At 50.6% G+C, this 6026-nt stretch overlaps 1 long non-coding RNA gene across 1 annotated transcript; it reads left to right on the forward strand.

Moving 5' to 3' along the window:
* The first annotated feature begins 1858 nt into the window (after positions 1-1858).
* LOC116068475 lies at positions 1859-2918 on the forward strand. Its single transcript, XR_004109598.1, has 3 exons — positions 1859-1911; positions 2412-2515; positions 2835-2918. It is a non-coding gene; the product is annotated as an uncharacterized LOC116068475 (long non-coding RNA).
* Positions 2919-6026: the final 3108 nt, after the last annotated feature.

The following is a 6026-nucleotide window of genomic DNA, read 5'->3' on the forward strand; positions in this document are numbered from 1 at the left end:
CAACAATACACATGAAATAATGAAATAACTAGACAGTTTTTTAAGTCTGTGGTCATTGTGCCGGGCCACCGACATCTCTACAAGAAGCCTCAAAACGCTTCAATCCCCAGCATCCATCCCGTCCACCCAGTATCCTGCCCCTACACCAGAGAGGATGAGATGCACACAGGGCAGAGGCTGCAAAGTACTCGTGGGCAGCTGGGGAAATGAGCAATCTTCCAGTTCTCACTCTGTGGCTCCTGTGTCAGGTGTGAGGCATCCACAGCTGTGAGGAAGCAAATAAGCCAGGCGCTGATGGCTTCTCCGGTGCCTGCTAGGAGCCTGCAGGAGTGGCAAAGGCGGCTGCTAGGTGGAACCGACTCAAGTAAAAGCCATCAGCTCCTGGTGGATCTGTCTTCACACCATGAGCACATGTGTAAGTGGAAGGTGGGAAACTGAGAGGAGACTCTGCAGAGTCCTAGGACCCCATCCAGCCAAGGTGGAATGAGTTGGGGGGGGAGTGAAGGCACACCCCACTGTGAGCCCCAGTGGTTCCTCCCTACCCAGAACATCTGCATTTGAAGTCTGGGGGTTCCCCGACCCAGGTAAGGAGGAGATGTCTTCACATGTTTGTCCAGCTATGAGCTGTCACACACCTGCTCTGTATCAGGAACTATGTGACACACTGGGGACCCTGGGATGAGCTAACCTGGGCTCTGTCCTGGTGAAGCTCTGTCCAGTGGGGAAGCCTGCAATATGCTAACACAGTTGCAGGGGGAGAGGGGAGCTGATGAGCTGATTGGGGTGAGAGTGGGGTGGGGGGGTCTGGCGAAGGCAGATGAAGCAGGGTTGATGTGGGTGAATAGAAAGCACCTATCCAGAGCCTGGAGGACGGGAAGATGGCTGAGCGAGGGACACCAGGGATGCCAGAACTTCTGAATTCCAAGAGAAACTTTTTTTTTTTAAATAGAGAGAGACAAGATTTCTCTGTATAGCCCTGGCTGTCCTGGAACTCACTCTGTAGACCAGGCTGGTCTTGAACTCAGAAATCTGCCTGTCTCTGCCTCCCAAGTGCTGGGATTAAAGGCGTGTGCCACCACCACCCAATGAGAAACATTTTTGAAGGATGTTAACACACCACTAGCCAACACAAGAGCTAAGAATGTCACAAATATCACCTGAGGCCTGCAGCAGAGAGCTGTATGTGTCTGGTCCATGTTCTGAAGGAGAACTTGAGAAAAGCAGCTGTCTATGTACTGGCTGGTTCTGTGTCAACTAGACACAGCTAGAGTCATCAGAGAGGAGGGAGCCTCAATTGAGAAAATGCCTCCATAAAATCAGACCTGTAGGCAAGCATGTGGGGTATTTTCTTAATTAGTGATCGATGAGGGAGGGCCCGGCCCATTGTGGGCGGGGTCATCCCTGCGCTGGTGGTCCTGGGTTCTATAAGAAAGCAGGCTGAGCAAGCCATGGGGAGCAAGCAGCACCCCTCCACAGCCTCTGCATCAGCTCCTGCCTCCAGGTTACTTTCCTGCTTGAGTTCCTGTCCTGACTTCCTTCAGTGATGGACTGTGCTGTGGAAGTGTAAGCCAAATTAACCTTTTCCTGCCCAAGCTGCTTTGATCATGTTGTTTACCATAGCAATAGAAACTCTGCAAAGGCTGGGTGGCTGATCAGAAATGTAGCAATGTGGACAGGTTGGAAGGTTGCCAAGTCCAGAGCCAAGTTAGCTTGGGGCATCCTTGGCCCTTTGACGTATATTGACTTTGTGCCGGACCCAGAAGCTTTGTGACCATTCCTAGGTACTTCCTTTGTAATGTGTGGGCACACCCCTAGTGTCCACCAACCAGCAGTCTGAGAAAGCTATCAGACCGCATCTGGGATGTAGCTGCGATGCCCCTGAGTTCCTGTAACCCTGATGCCACCTCCAAGGTTTTAAAAGTGCCTTGATTTGTGGCTTTCTTTTGTTCCGTGACTACAAAATTTCACGAAACACTTGCCATATAGGAACGTGGTGTTTAGGATGACCCTAGTATGTTCCCAGGCCACACAACAAATCCTTTTGCACAATGTTTTTATATTTTAAATGCTTGGGGGCGGGGAGAGGACCTAAGAAAGATCCGGGGGTTTTTTGTGTAAGCGAGAATGAAATTCAAATTTAAGATTCCTGAAGTTTCGTGGAAGATGGTCCACGTGTAAACTGTGGTTTACACATGCGCAGGGCCCTTCCTGCGGAAGACACCAGAAAGGTTTGTGGACGCCCACGCGAGGCGGTCAGCGCAGAAACCCAAAAGAAACTGTGCGACCCTGAGCGACCTGGCCACGATGAGGCCAAAAATAAAACATTTTTATTTTGTCTCCGCGGCGGTTTGTGTTCTAACTTTTTTCCAGGGATTGCAAGCACAGGACGAAACGCTGATCTTTCCCTGCAGGTACCTTGTATTTCCAGAGTCGGTGCGTGTCCTGCGTGGGACCCCGAGGGCTCAGCCTCCTAGAGGATCAGCAGCCAAGGAGGCGCGAGGCTCCGCCCACCTCGGTAACTGACCGGGCGCTGAGAATGGTGCTTTCCTGACACCTCGTGGCCGGTGTGAGAAATGGCTCCCAGAAGGCTGGGAAGAGGGGCGAACGGGTCCCTGGAGACTAGGGAGGCAGTATGTGGGCTCCCAGGACAAGTGAGAAGTGAAAAAAAGGAGGGGAAGGTGGTGGATAGATCACACCCTTCAGTGACAAAGTGGGGCAAGGACTAAGACTAGTCACCAAGTCCTTGAATCCAGGCCCAAGAGAACCTATGTCCTGCTAGATTTCACACACCAAGTCCCTGCCCCGCCCCATGGAAGCCACTCCCTATGTTCCAGAGTCTCAATGGAAGGTGGTCTTTTCTGAAGATGGCCACCACTAGATCGCCTCATTGACTGGTGAGACCTTTGCCCCTTCCTCCCAAACGTGGGCATCTCCACCTGACCTGGGACGCCTCGGGAGAATGTGGCGTCACAAAGATGTCACTCAGCTGCACCTTCCTCCTGGGGCACTAGCTCCTGGAAGCCAATCGCCATGACGTGAGAATGCCAGTACCCCCAAGGATCACCTCAACTTCACCTGGAAAACTCCACACCTCCACACCTCTTTAAACTTCGACCCTTAGGAAGCCCTCACCTGACCTATGGGTGGCTTTTTTTCCACCGCCTAATGAGTTGCAGGGAAGAGCGATGGGACAGAGAACTAGGGGGTGGTGTTTCTGTTTGACTGAAGCGTTGTTGTCGGGTCAGCTCCTCCCACAGGCTGCAGGGAGTCTGCTCCACCAGTCTGCTGCCTCCAGCATTCTTAGGACTTATCCTTAAGACTTACTCGGGTAAAAGCAACACACCCTTCTTAGTGTGGTGTGTCAGGGCTCCCTAGAGGGACAGAATCAATAAAGGAATGATGTAGTAAAATACATAATAAAAAAGATATTTATCTCATTGGCTCGGACAGGCTAGGTCATCCAACAAAGGCTCCTCCTACAGTGAAAATACAGAGAACCCAGGGGCTTTTCAGACAATGAAGCTAGATGCCAGGAAGTCCCAGGATAGCTCTTCAGGAGGGTCCTGTGGAGGGGCTGGTGTCAAGTCCACACAGCAAGGCTGAAGACACTGGAGGATAGTGTCCACGCAGGACAAGCTGCAGCAGCAGACACACTCTCTCAGGCAGGAGCAGAGGCAAGTGGACCCACCCATCACAGTACACCTCTTTATATCCAAGCCTCCCACTGGACGGTGCTGCTGCTTGAGGGTGGTCATCACCTTCAGTTACTCTTCCTGGCCATCCCCTCGCAGACTCACACAGAGCATGTCCCACAATTGATTCCTGTCCCTCCAAGTTGACAGTGAGACCAACAATCACACATAACTCTCCATAGCTGTGTGTGTTTGTGTCTGTTTCTCCCTCTCATAAGGACATCTCATGTTGGATTAGGGGCCCCAACTCTAGGACCATTTCATTATATCTGCTCCAACCAGCATCCAAAGAATGCCCCCACTTCTGAGCTCCTGGGGGCCAGTTTGCAAGTCATGAATGAGGCAATTCAATAATTATCACCCGGGCTTAACTCCCTATCTTGTTTAGACCCAGGAAGAAAGTAGACCCTTGATAGTGAGGATTGAAGAATGAGCAAGAAACAGAAGCCATTAACATTGTATTGTATTGTGTTGTATTGTATTGTATTATAACATTGTACTGTATTGTATTGTAACATTGTATTGTATTGTATTGTATTGTATTGTATTGTAATATTGTATTGATCACCTCTGGGTCAAATGGGCCTCCCACAGCTCAGGTGCTGTAAGTAACACCCCTCCCACACACACATATACATTTGTGAGCACGCCTCCCCCCCCCATAAACACACTGTGTGGTGGTGCCAAGGGGTGATTTGGACTAGAGCCAGAGAGATGCTCAGTGGCTAAAAGCACTAGATACTTTTGCAGAGGACCTGGGTTTGAGTCTCAGCATCCACATGGTGGTCCCCAACCACCTATAATTCCAGTTTGGGGGGAATCCAGTGCCCTCTTGGATCCAGTACCAATTATGCATGAGGTGCATGTGTATACATGCAGAAAAAACTCATAGGCATAACATGAAATAATAAATCTAAAAACATTTTTAATATTTTTAAAAAAGCAAGATTTAGAACAGGGTGCTAAAGTCATTGGGACTTCTTTGGAAGTCACGAATCTGGTCTTGTGGAGGTGGGGGTGAGGGACATCCCTGCCAGTGTCAGCTCAGCCCCTTCAGCACACAGTTGGTTCCCTTCATTGCTCCACTCTGTCACCCTTCCAAAGGGACACCTTTGTCCAGAGGTAGCAGCCACCCTGTGGAACAGACCTCTTGCTTTGTGAACAGCCAGCCTCTGGTATTTTGTTGCAGTAACAGGCCACAGGCTGATATAACCCCTCAGTTTCCCATTTTTCCACATTGGGGGTGGGGAGGGGCTTCTAAAGAACCTTTAGGTGAACAAAAGTGTCCAAGTTTCTTGCAGACTAAAGCCCTGGAGGTTGTCACCCCCACATACAAAGTAGAGGTTTGATAACAACAGGGTCAGAAGACATAGATGACAGGGGCAGAGCAGACAGCTGTGAACAGACCCCTTGTGGGGTTCTTCAGTGCCCTGCAGGGAAGCAGCTGCCGAGAGTGAAAGTAAAATAAAATAAAATAAAATGAGAAACTGGGCCTTACTGCATTCAACACAGAAATCACCTTCAGAAAAAGCAAGAACATCGATCGGAGGGCAAAGCTCTGCAACACTCAGTGGTGTTGGAGACTAAATCTGTGTCCTGTGCAAACCACAGGGGGCAGGGCAGAACTTGAGGCTTGAGTACACTAAATTTTTAAATGGTATTCAGAGCTATCAGAAGAGAGGTGAGGCGAGTTAGACCCCAGCATCCACCTTACACCATAACCCACGGAAGGGAAGAATCCAGGCACTGCCCACACATGTCTGATGTTTCCATCCCTGCTTACTCCTCATGAGAACAGCATGGCTCTGAGAGGCTCCTGGGGTGAGTCCTATGGATGAGACCTTTGCAGCCTCCCTTCTCCTGGGTTGTGATCTCCTAGCCTAGCCACACAAGAGACCAGACCAAGCCCAGGACAGAGCAGGGAGTGAGCAGTAAACCTGGGCACATGTGTACTGAGATGCGCTGGACACTGCAGGGCCTTGGATCCTCTGGTAGACAAATCAACCCAAAAGGTAGCTGCCTGCTCTACGGTGATGACAGAGCTGGGGTGGCAGGAGGCACCTGGCACTTACCCATGCCTGCTGCATGTTGTGTGGGGCCCACAAGGTCAGCCACACTGGCTACTTGCAGTAGACAACAAGAGTGAAAGTAAGATAGACAACGGCTCAGGGAGCCATTACTGGTGTGTGCTTGGACAGACAGCTATGGAGTGGCAGAGCTGTAAGATTCAGTGGGGTCTTATTACAGACCTCAGCCCAGATGCCTGGTAACTGCCCATCTCCTCTCCCTCCCCTCCCTCTCCCCTCCCTCTCCCCACCCTACCATCTCCTTTTT

Source organism: Mastomys coucha, unplaced genomic scaffold, assembly GCF_008632895.1.
Source record: "Mastomys coucha isolate ucsf_1 unplaced genomic scaffold, UCSF_Mcou_1 pScaffold22, whole genome shotgun sequence".
NCBI classification, from domain to species: Eukaryota; Metazoa; Chordata; class Mammalia; order Rodentia; family Muridae; genus Mastomys; species Mastomys coucha.